General features: G+C 40.5%; 1 protein-coding gene across 1 annotated transcript in view; it reads right to left on the reverse strand.

Moving 5' to 3' along the window:
- Positions 1-14,305, reverse strand: part of lmf1 (lipase maturation factor 1) — an 868,109-nt gene that overhangs the window by 337,516 nt on the left and 516,288 nt on the right. The gene's annotated exons all lie outside the window — the stretch shown is intronic.

A 14,305-nucleotide genomic window follows, 5' to 3' on the forward strand; every position in this document is an offset into this window, starting at 1 on the left:
TGATGTCATGTATCTACTCTAACAATACATCTGGAATATGAATCAATTTCCTGTTGAAGATGTGGAAATGTTCTCTGCATGTGATTTAACCTTCTGCCAAAAGTACATTTCCCACCAGGTACAGGATTAGTGAACACACTCTATTTGCTAAAGCACACATATAATAAAATCCCAGCTGGACATTTCCAATAATTTATATACTTATTGTGTTAATATTTCAGGCAATTTCATGGACATTGCACCTTCTCAATTGTTATATTTTTCTTCAGTGTTAACAGATATACCTTTAGCTAATTTAACAGCAAAATGGTCTTCTCCTGTTTCTATGTTGTTAAGGTGTTCGGAGATATGCAAATTATTATAGCACAATAGCACAATGTTATTACAGCGCCAGCAACACAGGTTCAAATCCAGCGCTGTCGGTAAGGAGTTTGCATGTTTTTTCTGTGTCTGCATGGGCTTTCTCTGGGTGCTCTGGTATCCTCCCACCCTCAAAAAAGTATAGGGGGTTGTAGGTTGATTGGTGTATTGGGGTGGAACCAGCTCGGAGGACGAAGTTTCAATGATGTATGTCTAAATTTTTAAAAAATTAAATCTCCTCTTAAGTGTACCTGAGCTTCTCAAAGTTTCAGTTTGACAAACAATGCAACCACAACATGGGGGACAAGAATTGAAGTATCTTGTTAGCGAAACTGCTGTGCCAATGTCTTCAACAGGGAGGAGCAACCAGTTTCTCATTTCCTTGGGTGCCAGAGTTAACGTAGCGGTTAGCGGAATGCTGTTACAGCGCCAGTGACAAGGATCTGAATCTGGTGCTGTTTGTAAGGAGTTTTTACGTTTTCCCCGTGACTGCATGGGTTTTCTCCAACCTTTTAAAATGTACCAGGGTTGTAGGTCAATTGGGTGTGATTGGGCAGCACGGGCTTGTGGGGCGGAAAGGCCTGCATGTCTAAAATTTAAACATTTATATTGAAGCTACGTCTATCATATGTCTGACAACTCACTAACTGAGAACAATTTTTCTTGTGCCTTATAGTTTTCCAAAGAAGGAAAAGAGTGATGGGTTTGCACAGCATAGAAACAAGTTCTTTGGCCCACTGTGCCTGTGCCAACCATCATGCCTATCCATACTAATCCCTCTTGCCTGTATTAATTCCAGATCCCTCCAGGTACTGTTCATTCAAGTATCTGTCCACTTGCTTAAAATGGTGTCACTGTTCCTGCCTCCACCAGGTCCTCTGGCAGTTCATTTCAGATTTGTCCTGCTTTAAGAGAAAAATTTGCCCCTCAGATACCTTTCAAACCACTTCCCTCTCACCTTAAACTAAAGCCCTCTTGTTTTACACACACGTAACAAGGAAAACAGACACGATCTACAGTCTAAGCCTCTCATCATTTTATATGTCTTTTATCATGTCACTTCTAAGCCTACTCCGTTCCAATGAAGAACGATCTGGCCTACCCGATCTCTCCTGATAACTTAAAATTTAACCTACTGTTTTCATTCCTGGAAACTCTTTTGATTTAATAAGCTTTTTGTCTGTTTATTCCTCCTGAAAATAAAAGTAGATGAAGCTGTGGTGATTTCAATATTGAAGCACGATGAGCAGAGACTATACTTCTGTGTAAGTCAGTTAAATTCAACCGACCCCTTCTATTAACATATGAACACCTGGTGCACATGGTATAAAACATTCACCATTAATCATTTGTTTTGACTGCATGCAGTTGAAACTAGGTTAATTTCCTATTGTAGAAACTCATACATTCAAAGGGGGTCAGATTTGTTGGTGAAATTGCATGTAGATGGTCTATTTAAAAGACAAATCAGCCGCTTGTTACCTTGTTCCCTGCTGATGTTTTTTTTATGAACTTTGAAGACCAATTCAGAATGGGGGACTACTTCAAAGTATCTTGCATACTGGTCGGCACACGAGCATTGGGTATTGAGTATCAGATCACGCAAGCTGTGTGAATATTATTGCCGTGGGGAGAGTATTTCTGCGCTGAGTTTGTCACTGCAGTTGAAACAGTCAGAATGCAGACCTTAACAAGATGACTTCATGCCCATTAACCCTACACTGCTCACTGGTCCCTAATCACAGGTTGTGCTTTCACTGGAAGCTCTTCTGACCTCTTTGCTGCAGAATACGTGGATGCTCCTCCTCACCTGCTTCACGAGGCTGTGTTGATTTGTCTATGAAGAAAGGGGCACAGTTCATATCACTGTTGTGGGAAGGGAAAAATTCAGTGGGTTCAGAGAGCAACGATTCTAGGCACAGACTGAACGGAGGAGAATCTTTATTAAAACACACATAAGGGGATCACAACAGGGATAACACACACAAGTATTCTCAATAATAACCAAGGATTACAATACACTACCTGCCATTCCTTGTCTAATGTGGGCACGGCTCCAATGCTATCTAACAGCCCCGTTTCCTGTGTCGTGCACACCTTACCAATGACACCTCAAACATTCTCCACAGTTCGTGACTGAGAGTGGAGCAAGGTTGGTCTCAGAGCTGAAAAGCACAGAGAAAGACCTACTGTATGTGGTGGACTTTATAGTACAGCAAGTTGGAGGGTCCATCCCAGGATATCATGAGGTGAGTAAAGAGGCCAATGGTCAGATGTGCACTTTAGCTGGGCAGAGTCCAACCTTGATCGGCGGGTGATGCAACTTGTGGTCAGGTTCCAGACGGAGAGGTCACGTGATCCTCCACAATCTATATTCCCACCAGGTTCCAGACGGAGGTCACATGACCCATTTACTAGTCATTTCCAACAGTGCTCCAGACACTTGCCCTTTTAGGACCTGGACCCTGACGTGAGCTCGGACCGAGCATTTGAAGTAGATATGCCAACACTGCAGTGCCACTCTGTGGTAACAGGCGAAATGAGGCATTGCAGGTATGAGGAGGCTCCCTGCGCAGCTCAGGTTGAATGTATTTAGAGATACAACACACTAACAGCCCTTCAGGCCCACGAGGCAGCCTGCCCAAATACACCCATGTGACCAATGAACCTTCTAACCCCATACATCCCTGGAAAATGGGAGGAAAGGGGAGCACCTGGAGGAAACACACATGGCCACAGGGAGAACACAGAACAAGTTTAATGTCCCTATTTCTAGAAGAATTAATTCCAGTCTATTACGAGCAACAAGAAAAAAAATCATCCATCTCCTTTATTTCCCACCTTTAATTTTACTGACTCAAATCTCTTATCCAGGACTAACAAATGGCAGTCTACTCTGAAAAGAGGAAAGAAAACTTTACTTTAGTCTTGATCATCATTGTCAAGCAACTGAAATAAATGACAACTAATCAGAAATTAGGTGGAATGCTCTCTCACAAATTGTGCAAATTTGAAAAGGGGTGTGAAAAATAGGCAATAGCTATGAGTTAGAGGTTTGCCTTTAGGTATTTCATACACATTTTTATTAAGCCAAAGCAGCTTTGGTCAATAGCAGCTCTGTAAGGAAGAGGGATAGATCCTACTTACACCATACGTTATTACTTGTGAACCATTAATTTATTTTTACAATGCTCTTGTGACATGGCGGCAGTAACGAGCCTTCAGCACAGCACACACTTAGCCACAGCACTAATTATGCTACAATATAATTATGATGCCCTAACCAACTAGGGTTGACAAAGGTTACAAAAGTCAAGTCTGCACTGTTGCCATCGTCAATTTCTGCATGACTGCACACTCAGCAGAGAGGATGAATGGTCTATTTTAGGAAAACAGATAATAACTGAGGTCTGCAAAGAATAGCTACAACGTGGTTTAATCATGTCATCAGTATTCTGATTTCCACTTAAAATTGTTCGTGGGCTGAGCTTTCACTGGCAAGCGCGATATTTATTGCTCATCGATAATTGCCTTTAGAGAAGTGCAACAGTGAGCCGCATTATTGGAATCTACAGTGTTTTTGGTGAAGGTGCTCCCACAAGGCGGTGGACCAGGGAGTCCAAAATTTAGAGCCAGCAACAATGAGGAGTGGCCTGGACGATGCCAGATAAGAAGTGGTGGTGCTCTCACCTAATGGTTGTTGGAGGAAATAACCACTCAGTCTACTGAGTGGGTCATGATCAAGTTGGATGCTTTGTTCAGAAGTTGCCGAGCTTCTTCATTAAAATGTTACTTCTCCTGACAAGTGGAGATCATTCCTGACACACCTTCTAGATGCTGAAAAGACTGACGAATCAGGGATGAATCACTCACCGCATCAGTGCTCTGCTCAGTGCTCATCGTAACCACATCTGCTTGGCTGGTCCTCAGCTAGTTAAGTGGTTGGGTGATTGCCAGATTGTTCATCATGAAAAGTCTCAGCAGTTGCAATGCTACTCAAGCTCAAGCTTAACCGTTTTCTCAGTCCTGCTGTATGCAGGCATAGCTTCACTTCCCAAGGATGATTCATTGGTATTGAACATTACACAAACATCTCCACTTAGGAAAGAAGTAAGGTTATTGATGAAGCTGCAAAAGATGATTGGGCTTGGGGCACTACTCTGAGAAACTCCTACAGTGATGTTCTGGGTCTCCAATAACCAAAATCATCTTTTTTTTTTGCATTGGGTATGATTCCAACTATTGGAGCGATTTCCCCTTGATTACCATTCGCTGGTTATCAAACAGGCTCCTTGACATAAGCTGCCAATTTAGCAATCAGTTCCTTTCTCTTAAGTTTGGATCAAGTTGAAAATCAGATCTAGAAAAGAGCAGCCCAGGTGACATCCAAATGAGACAGTGGTGAGTAGGTTATTGGTGAACATATTATTGGTGAGAGTAACCAAGTGGGCTGTGATTAGTCTTTTGTGCATGGGCCATACAAGTACAACTTTCCCTATTGTTTAATAGATGTCAATAGCAGCAGTGAAATTATGCAGCCGCTAGGTGACCCCTGACTAATCTGTCATGTTTCCACACCAACCAATTTACCAGGCTTGAATGAGCTCTCCAAACAACACCCCCCCCCACCCCCCACCTAAACCAACAGGAGAAGAGTACCCTTCAAGCTGCTCCTCTTCCAGCCCTATGCTGATTGGTGCTGCCGGAGACTACAGATACGCACACAGCACCAGAACATTTACAATTTGAACAGGAAAATAAATAGCTGAAATCGATTGTTTTAATTTGCTTATCGTTCAATTATCTAGTTATCTTTTATCAAAAACAGCAATGCTACAAATCCAGTCAGGCAGTATCGGCAGAGAGAGAACAGAATTGGAAACATTTGTTCCCAGATCACCAGGATTTTTCTTTCATATTTCCTGTTATTAATGCTCAATTGCTATTTAATATTCATTCCTATGCAGTCTCGACGCTTAAAAGTTACATAAAGACCATGTAACTCAAATAAATCAAGAGTTTCTTATGCTGCTTCAGTTACCTGGCTGTTGGATATGTATTGCTCTCTCACCTGAGCTTCTTACTTCCAGGTAGCAGGGATTTGTGTTTAAAAGCTGATCTCAAAGAAATGTTTTGATGCAAAATTCAACAAACAAATATCCATTTTAACAAAAGCAAGCAAAGTACCTCTACAGATAACAGATTATTGTCACCAACTGGTTAGTTAGGCACAATATCAGCAGAATTGAAATATGTTAAGCACCCTGAGTACTCACAAAGTTCACACCACCACAGTCTGTAGCCTCATCCCAACACATGGTCATTAAACCCAGGTCAAGAAATGTCCAGAGCAAACACTAACTTAAAGTAAGGGACCAACTGCACAAATCATCAGCTAGGCTGCATGGTGACACTTACACATAACCTACGTTAAAGACTAAATTATACCTCAACCAATAAAGTTCTGTAGCCATTATCGCTTTTATTTTTATGTTAGAGGTACAGCAGGGTAACAGGCTCTTCCAGCCCACAATCCCGCACTGCCTAATTGCACCCAAGTGACCAATTAACCAACTAACCCCATATGACTTTGGAAGGTGGGAGAAAACTGGATCACCCAGAGGAAGTCCACATGGTCACAGGGAGAATGCACAAACTTCTTACAATCAATGGAGGATTCAAACCTCAGTTGCTGGCGTTGTAATAGCTTGCACTAACAAATGGCAGTGGATGATCAGATAGCAAACTAAAGGAGGCATTTCTAAGAATTTTAGAGGACCAAGTATATCTAAGAAAGAACAGCCCTCAAGCCATCACATCGGGGACTGCAGCGGTGGGTGGGTGGGTGCGATTTAGTTTAGTTTTCTGCAATCGATGGTCATGCACCATTTGCCATTTTTCTTTTGCACGGACCAGATCAAGCTATTGAATGGTGAATCGGCAGGCAGATGACTCCTTCATGCAATAGTGTCTCAATAGATTTTGTTATCTTTGTTATATACTGTCAATTGCTGACTACCTTGCAGGGTGGGGGAACGACTATAGGCTTTTATTTGGCTGCCTGAACTACTGTGGTCACGCGGGCAATCCCGAAGGTGAACTTCCCCTTGTTGTAGGGATTGCCTCTTCAGCACATTCATGCCCAAGATACACTCAGGGCAGTCAGCATCCAAAGCAGGGACGGAGAGGGGTGCATCATTGCCTATAGATAGGCGGATGGTAACTTCTCTGCTGGGAGTATGGAGACCTGCAGTCCTCCCCAAACCACAGGATTGCTGGGGATGATAGTATGTTCATCCCCAGTGTCTACTAGGGCCATCAATGCTGTGTATACCTTTGCCCCAGTGTACAGCTACTGGGAAGTATGGCCTCGGGTAGCCCGGCCAGGGCAGGACTGTTGAGCATATCCGCTGGGTGCCCTGACCTCTATCCTATAGGAGGGGTGTGGATATCTGCCATCCCCGGGTGATGTTTCCTGCTGCTAGATATAGGCAAGTTCCTGTCACAGCAGGGTTCTCAGCTCTACCCTAAGGAAGTCAGGGACCAATGTATGTGGGGAAAGAGCTGAGGAAGGTTTGTTCCAAATTGTGGGTGGGAACTTCAAGGCTCACCCTGCCCCCACCCCCCACCACCCCACCACCGCAATGCTCTTTCCAGAGTGTGTACAAACCGGAGGTGGAGATATCATGAATGTGAGCATGCTCCATGCCAGCGCGCAGCAACGCCAAAAACAACTCTTTACAGGTAAACTGGGGACCCTTGTCGCCTACCCATGTCCCGGCCTTGCAGACATGACTCGTTGTCCCCCGCTCCATGTGTTCTTGCCCTTCTAATAATCTAATGGTTTCCTGGACGGTCTTCCCGGTTGCTGGTCTGAGAGGCAGGATCACTGATTTTAGTCTGTCCCTCTCACCTCGAGATTGGTGGCTGGGGTTTGGCCAGCCTCTGCTGCCTCCTGCAGAGCACAGCAGTGCTGCTGGAGCACCTCCATCTCCCTAATTTTCTGGACACTCCCCAAATCTTTCCTTTCTAATGATCTCACACTGGTGTCTCAGGAGAGACGCTAGCAGCCAAAAGACACTCCTCTGAATCTCAACATCTTGAAGAGGGACACCACATGGTGACCCATTTTCTCACCACATGGGTCCAGGTGCTCGGACCAGTCCACTGGTTTGCCGTGACCCGCCAGCACTTTTTCACCAAGCTCCCAATCCCTGCACTATCATCGGTCCTCCTGGAGATCCTATCCTCACTACCTGCACTAACACTCTTGCCCCAATTCTAAAAAATCTCCCCTGCAGCTGCGTTCAGTCGGAACTCAAAGGACCTTGCTTACAGCACCAATTGTTATATATGTGAAATCAGTTTGATGTGTCCCAAGGGTAACGAGTCTGAACACAGCTGATTGAACAGTAGTTTTATTTACATGTATAGGGGAGTTGCAACAGGGCCAAAAGACCCCCACAAGCGGTACAGTTGGCGTAGCGGTTAGCGCAATGCCTTTACAGTGCCAGCGATCGGGATTGGAATTCAAATCCCACATTATTTATAAGAATTTTTTATGTTCTCCCTGTGACTGCCTGGGTTTTCCATGGGAAATCCGGTTTCCTCCCACCGTTCTTTAAATGTACTGGGGATGTAGGTTAATTGGGAGTAAACTGGGCTGTACAGGCTCGAAGGCCAAAATGGCCTGTTACCAAACTATATGTCTAAATTTTTTAAAAATTAAATTTAAATTAAAAAAACATGCACACACTCACCAGATTAAGTGATATACATTCATGTTACAACATACGATACTTGCCACCCCATGATATCTCTGGCAGGCACCGTTCTTATCTAACTGAACTAGGGACATTAGGCACACTGCACACACCTTACCAATGATCCTCCAGTGATGTCCATGGTTCCTAACCTGGAGTGGAGCTCAGGCTCATCCCTGAAGAAAAGAGGCAGGTAGTGAGCTTTATAATGTCATCAACTGGAGAGTCCAGCAATTAAAGGGGCCACTGACCAGGTGTGCGATGAACCTGTCGATCAGGTTCCAGATGGAGAGGTCACATGGCCCTCCTTAATCCACAGTCCCACCAGTTTCCAGACGGGTGGGGGGTCTCATGACCCTCCTTAATCCACACCACTGAAACCCACATGGTCACAGGAAGAGTGGACAAACTTCTTACAGTCAATGGAGGATTTCAACCTCAGTTGCTGGCACTATAATAGCATTGCATTAATAAATGGCAATGGATGATCAGATAGCAAACGAAAGCAGGCAGTTTCTAAGCATTTTGGAGGTCTAAGTATATCTAACTACCTTCAAGCCACTGTGTCATTTAATGTTCTATGTGTGGTCAAAATCTTATAATAAGAGCAGGATTTAGATATGTGGAAATCTAATCAACTCCCAGTTCTGTTTTTACCAAAAAAATTGAAATTGGCTCTGTGGCAAGATTGCTGTGTGATACATCAAGAGTCTTGATACATCTGCACGGGTGGGATCTAAGTCTTTGTTAAAATTTTAATATTAAAAAGATCCAATAAGATAAGCAGCTCTTGGATAAAATGAAAATTTAATGCACCCTGCATTGACCATCCTCTTGAAAATCTGCCCAATGGAATAAAGCAATGTAACCTGAAACTCCTTTCTACCAATGCAAATTATGTTATTTAACTGGCTTGAATTAACAGGAAATAGAAATCATTAATCAGCAAATATCAATTTGATTTCCAGAAAGAAAGCACTGGAAAGCAAAAGACCATAAGTTATCAGGGTATCAAAGTTTATGGGGAGAAGGCAGGGAAGTGAGGCTGAGTGAGAGAATGTATCAGCTCATGATGGAATGGCAGAGTAGACTCTACAGGCCAAATTATATTCGATAGGCCATATAGCCTACTTCTTCTCATACCTATGGCCTTATGGTCCAATTTCATTTACAACCTCCACCAGTGAGGCCAAGGGACTGCAATTCTTCCAAGTAATCTCCCTTGTTGCTTGTAATTATGTATCACTGCTCGATCAAATTGTGGAAACTCCTTTCACAAGAGAACCAAGGGAGTTACCTCACCACAATATAGATTATTATAGAGGCTCAAGAAGAAAAGTCAGCGTCATCTTCTCAGGGGCTATAAATCCCAATCTTGCCACAAATATTTGTATCATTAGGAATAAATAAAATATCACAAAATCTGCTCTGTGCGTGAATAGGCACACATCAGATTAAGTAATTTCTGACATGACTTAATATTGTTCATTATTATTTAATAATCAATCATTGTGAAGATTGTTACTAATATAATATTAATATAAATAAAAATTAAACTAACAACTTTGACATATATAAAGATTGTGAAATTTTATTTGAGATATCTCATTGTAATACATTTGTGATTAATTTCTTTATGGACGGAAGAAAACGATTTATCAGAGGAAACCTTTTAAAACATTTACAGTAATTGATGTTGCACTGATTTATAATTCAATAGACCCAAATGCAGATTACGAGCCAGCAAGAGCTTGTTCTGTACAGTTTAGTTTATTTGAAACATCTGGGTTGGAATCCTACCTCCTGGAAATGGACGCACTGCTAACCTTTCTGTTATTACTTAGTGCTGATTTTTCATGCAATCTTTTACTGTGAAATCAAGATGTAATGTCCGTACTTGTGAATGTTAAGTGTTACCAGTGGATTAATGTTAAAACATCTAACGAAGTAATCCTAAGATTTGAAAAATATTTTCCATTGAATCAAGGTAGGTCCAAAATATTGTTTTCAACAAAACACAAAGACCCAGATCTGTTTGAATCTACAATAATTCCAGTTTTCTCCAAAGGATACATTTTATTGCAATGTGTTTAAAGATCAAGATAAAATCATTTTAACTTTGGTGATGTGCCCCTCAGATGAAGCGCCCCACACATTGCTCCTGAATCTTGTGTGCCATTGGCTTCTCCCCTTGTAAGATGGAATATTTAATTCAAGAACAGTCCCGGGGCATTATTTTAGCTGGAGCACATATCATGAGGTTAATCCCTTACTAATAGCATATCATTGCACTAGAATTGCAGATTGCATTTATATAGTACCTTTAATGAAATGTCAAACTAGATTTTGTGAAGTCTCTAGAATGGAACTTCAATCCATTGCTCACTCATTCAGAGCAAGGCATGTAATGTTATTAAAATGCAGGCTGAACAATAAGTGTAATGCTCTATTAAAGGGAGTTCCTTTGCACAGTATAGGGACGCTTTTAGAAATTGCTGAAAAATGAGTCTCTATTCCCTGTTATTTAGAAGAAATATTAGAAGAAAAAAAGGGTGACATGGTTGGCATAACGGTTAGTGCAATGCCTTTACAGCGATTGGCAGACAGGAGTTCAAATCCTGCACCATCTGTAAGGAGTTTGCACATTCTCCCCATGTCTGCATGGGTTTTCTCCAGGAATTCCGGTTTCCTTCCACCTCTCAAAATGTACCAGGGGTATAGGTTAATGGGGTGTAAATTGGGCAGCACAGACTCGTGGGTCAAAATGGCCTGTTACCGTGCTGTATGTCTACATTTTTTAAAATGAGGTGACCTCATTGAAACATCAAGATTTCCTGGAGAACTTGACTGATTTGATACTGACAGGTTATTTTCCTCCCAGTCTGAGACTGTCTAGAACATTCCATGCGTCAATTCTTTCATGCATGAGTTCAGATGTGCCATACAACTCTTGAACCCCCATTCAATTCTTGTAAAAATATGTTAATATAGAAATATTTAGCATTTTTACATGATATATTGATTGAACATAAAAACAAGATAAAGATTACTTTCCTTAATGAGTCTTTTGAGTCTGTTTTAATTTTGCCAAGCTTTTAATGTTTGGAGTTAAATTAGTTACTGAGAGCAGCAGAGAATTCTTCATATTTGAAATCAGTCAATCATGACCTTGTTTTGTTTTTAATCAATTTCATGGCTGAAAACGCTTGTTCACATCTGTATATCGTTCTGAAACGACAGATATAACTCTGGGCAAATTTTCTTAGTTCTGGAAAATGTTCACAGGGTAATGATCGCCAGAAATTAAATCTGTCAGAAGCATTTGGGACTGAAGGAAGCTCATTAAATTTCATGTTCAATGATGAATTTGTTTTCAAGTCAATACATTCCATTTGAATGTTACTAGGCACTGACTTTTGCAATAACCTGATTTTTTGAATATATTTTGTAAAATTGCCATTATCTTCAGCACCTTCACTCTGCTCTTGTGCAGAAACTGGCTCAAATCCTCATTTTCTAACTGAGAGGTGAACAGTTTTAACTTCATCTTGAATGCATTGATATCATTTACTAAAGCTAGGAAACAATTTGTTCTTGGCCTAGAGTTTAAAACTTAAATCATTGAGATGGCTAGTAACATCAACTAAAAATGCTGAATCAAATAGCCAACTGTTATCACATAAAAAGGTTTTTTTTTTCCTCGGGCAGCTCATTTTTCTCTTCTAGAAAATTATGAACAGTATTTTTTTCAGTTTCCAAAATCTACTCAGAGCCTGTCCACTAAAAAGCCAGCACACTTCACAGTGAAAGATGAGATCACCATATTCTGAATCTAACATTTCAAAATATTCTCTGAATTCTCATCTGTTTAATCCTCTTGCTCTAATTTTATTCATGCATTTCACAACCAGTAACATAACATGCTGCAAATTTAAAGTTTTCCCACACAGTGACTCTTGGTGTATATAAATGCAATGATATTTTAATAGAGAACGACATAAAAAATTTTCAAGCAAACTGCCCAGCGGATTTACCTATCATTAATCGCGCTTCGTCAGTACAAACACCAATGAGTTTACTAGAACCTAGTTGTAGATTTTCTAGGCATGATTTTTCTTTGTCAAATATGTCTGAGCCTTTTATTTATCCATGAAGTGACTCAAGATCGATAAGTTCTTCAAAAATACTAAAATTCTCATTATTTTGTCTTATAAAAATGCTGAACTGGTCTACATCACCATATGTCAGTAGATGCGTCCAAAGCTAAAGAAGAGAATGTACAAGCATGGACAAGGTCTTTCAGTCGCTCAGATATAGTGAGAGAATTCTTTGCTGCCTTTCGGAACTGTTTGCTTTGACAGAGCAATCTCGTTTACTTTCTTTTTGATATTTTCATCACCAAGACAACTTAAAAGTATTTGGAGTCAAGGCTTAACAATTTCTTCTCCATCAGAGACAAACTTCCATTTTTTGTCCAACGCTAAAGCAATTTCATAGGATGCTTCTGTTATCACCAAACTTTCACAACTTCTTTTAACCAATATATTTTGTCTTCTTTTGATTTCTTCCTTTTTCGTAATCACATATTCTTTCTGTAACTCAGACCCAAGCATTAGTTTCAGTTTTCCTTATATTTCAGTTTAATGTTGTGTTTTATAGTGTCTATTAAGATCATGTCTTCTATGATGTGAGAAAGTGATTTCACAAAGAATGGACAGACAGACCCACTATAAGTAAGAACTCATTTCCAATTGTTCAGTGAATTCACGCTTACTGTCACTTTCTGCTTTTCTTTTGCTCATTTTCTTTTTCACTGTGATGGGGAACTGAATATCAAAACAAGGCTTCATTTTTGAAAAAGTACAAAAGTGCAAATGCTCACAAAGAACGAACAAAGCACAACTCCGTGGCGCACAAGTGACAATCGTAAACTGACGGGTAAAAACATGTGACTCACTGCTGGTGCAGATGCCTGGCTCCTGAGGATCAAACGGGTATCAAATGTGTATTGAATAGTCATGGAACGACTGCTGAACAAAAATCCTTCTTTCCCAGTTTGACTCATTGAACATTTTTTAAAATTGAAAACAGATTAATGTGAAAAAGATATTTGCCAAAAAATGTGCACAGATTAATAAAATAGCTAAAAATAATTGCTAAGTTTTAGATTTATTCTCAGTAAAACCCAGTTCTAGCTCTAAGCTACTTTAATTTCTGTTATAGATTTTTTTTCTCCAAATCGGTTTTTGGCTAATACTTATTATCACTGAGAAGCAATGCATCATTTTTGGTGCATGTGCCATAGGTTGGCCATTCCTGCTCTAGGAGGCTAAGTATGAAGGGATTAACCATTTATGTCTGAAATGAGCAAGTCATTTTTTTTTACAGGACTGTGCATCTCTAGAATTGTCTGTGCCACAAGGCGATGGATGCTGAAGTCAAGGCTGATATCAAGAGATTTTTCAAATTAAATCGCATGGAGATGGAGTAGATAAGTAGAATTGAAGACCAGTCACGGAGTGGGTTTAAGGAGCCATATGACCTTCGCAGATTCTGTTTCCCACGGTTCTCACAGCCTGATAAACTAGCCAATGCTGTACCTTTCAGGAACAGCAAAAGAAAAATCCAGATTAACTGGTCATTCAACTTTTGAAGGTTAGCTGCCATGTTTGTATACACAACACAATGAACTGCATCAGTGACTTTATAAGTACCTTGAGACTTTTGCATTGGACATAATAAATTGGAAGGTAAATACTCATCTAAATAAAGTCAATGACAACCCTCCAGGGACTGTGAGAGTAAATAGTAATAAAAGACACATGAAAGTGATTTAGATGTTGCTCTGGGTTATACTCCACAATCATTCTTTAAGCAAGCAGCGCAGAATCTGTTGAGTTTGAAATTACCAAAATATTTAAGGTAGGTGCTTTTAAAATACAGGTATCTGGTTTCCATTTGCAGCTCCAATTGTCCTAACTGGGGTCCTTTGAGTGATCTCACATCCATATTTGGGAGCTTCAAGGCTTTTATATTGAACATGTACCAGAAAATTTAACAATTTTCCCCAAAAAAGTGCATGATAAGCTTTGTCATTATTCATCCATCTGTTTTCTTTACTTGTATTTTATTGGAAATTAAAATCTTGGTGATGGGAACACAGTAAGATATAAATGCAAATA

Source organism: Narcine bancroftii, chromosome 12 (assembly GCF_036971445.1).
Source record: "Narcine bancroftii isolate sNarBan1 chromosome 12, sNarBan1.hap1, whole genome shotgun sequence".
In the NCBI taxonomy this organism is placed as follows: Eukaryota; Metazoa; Chordata; class Chondrichthyes; order Torpediniformes; family Narcinidae; genus Narcine; species Narcine bancroftii.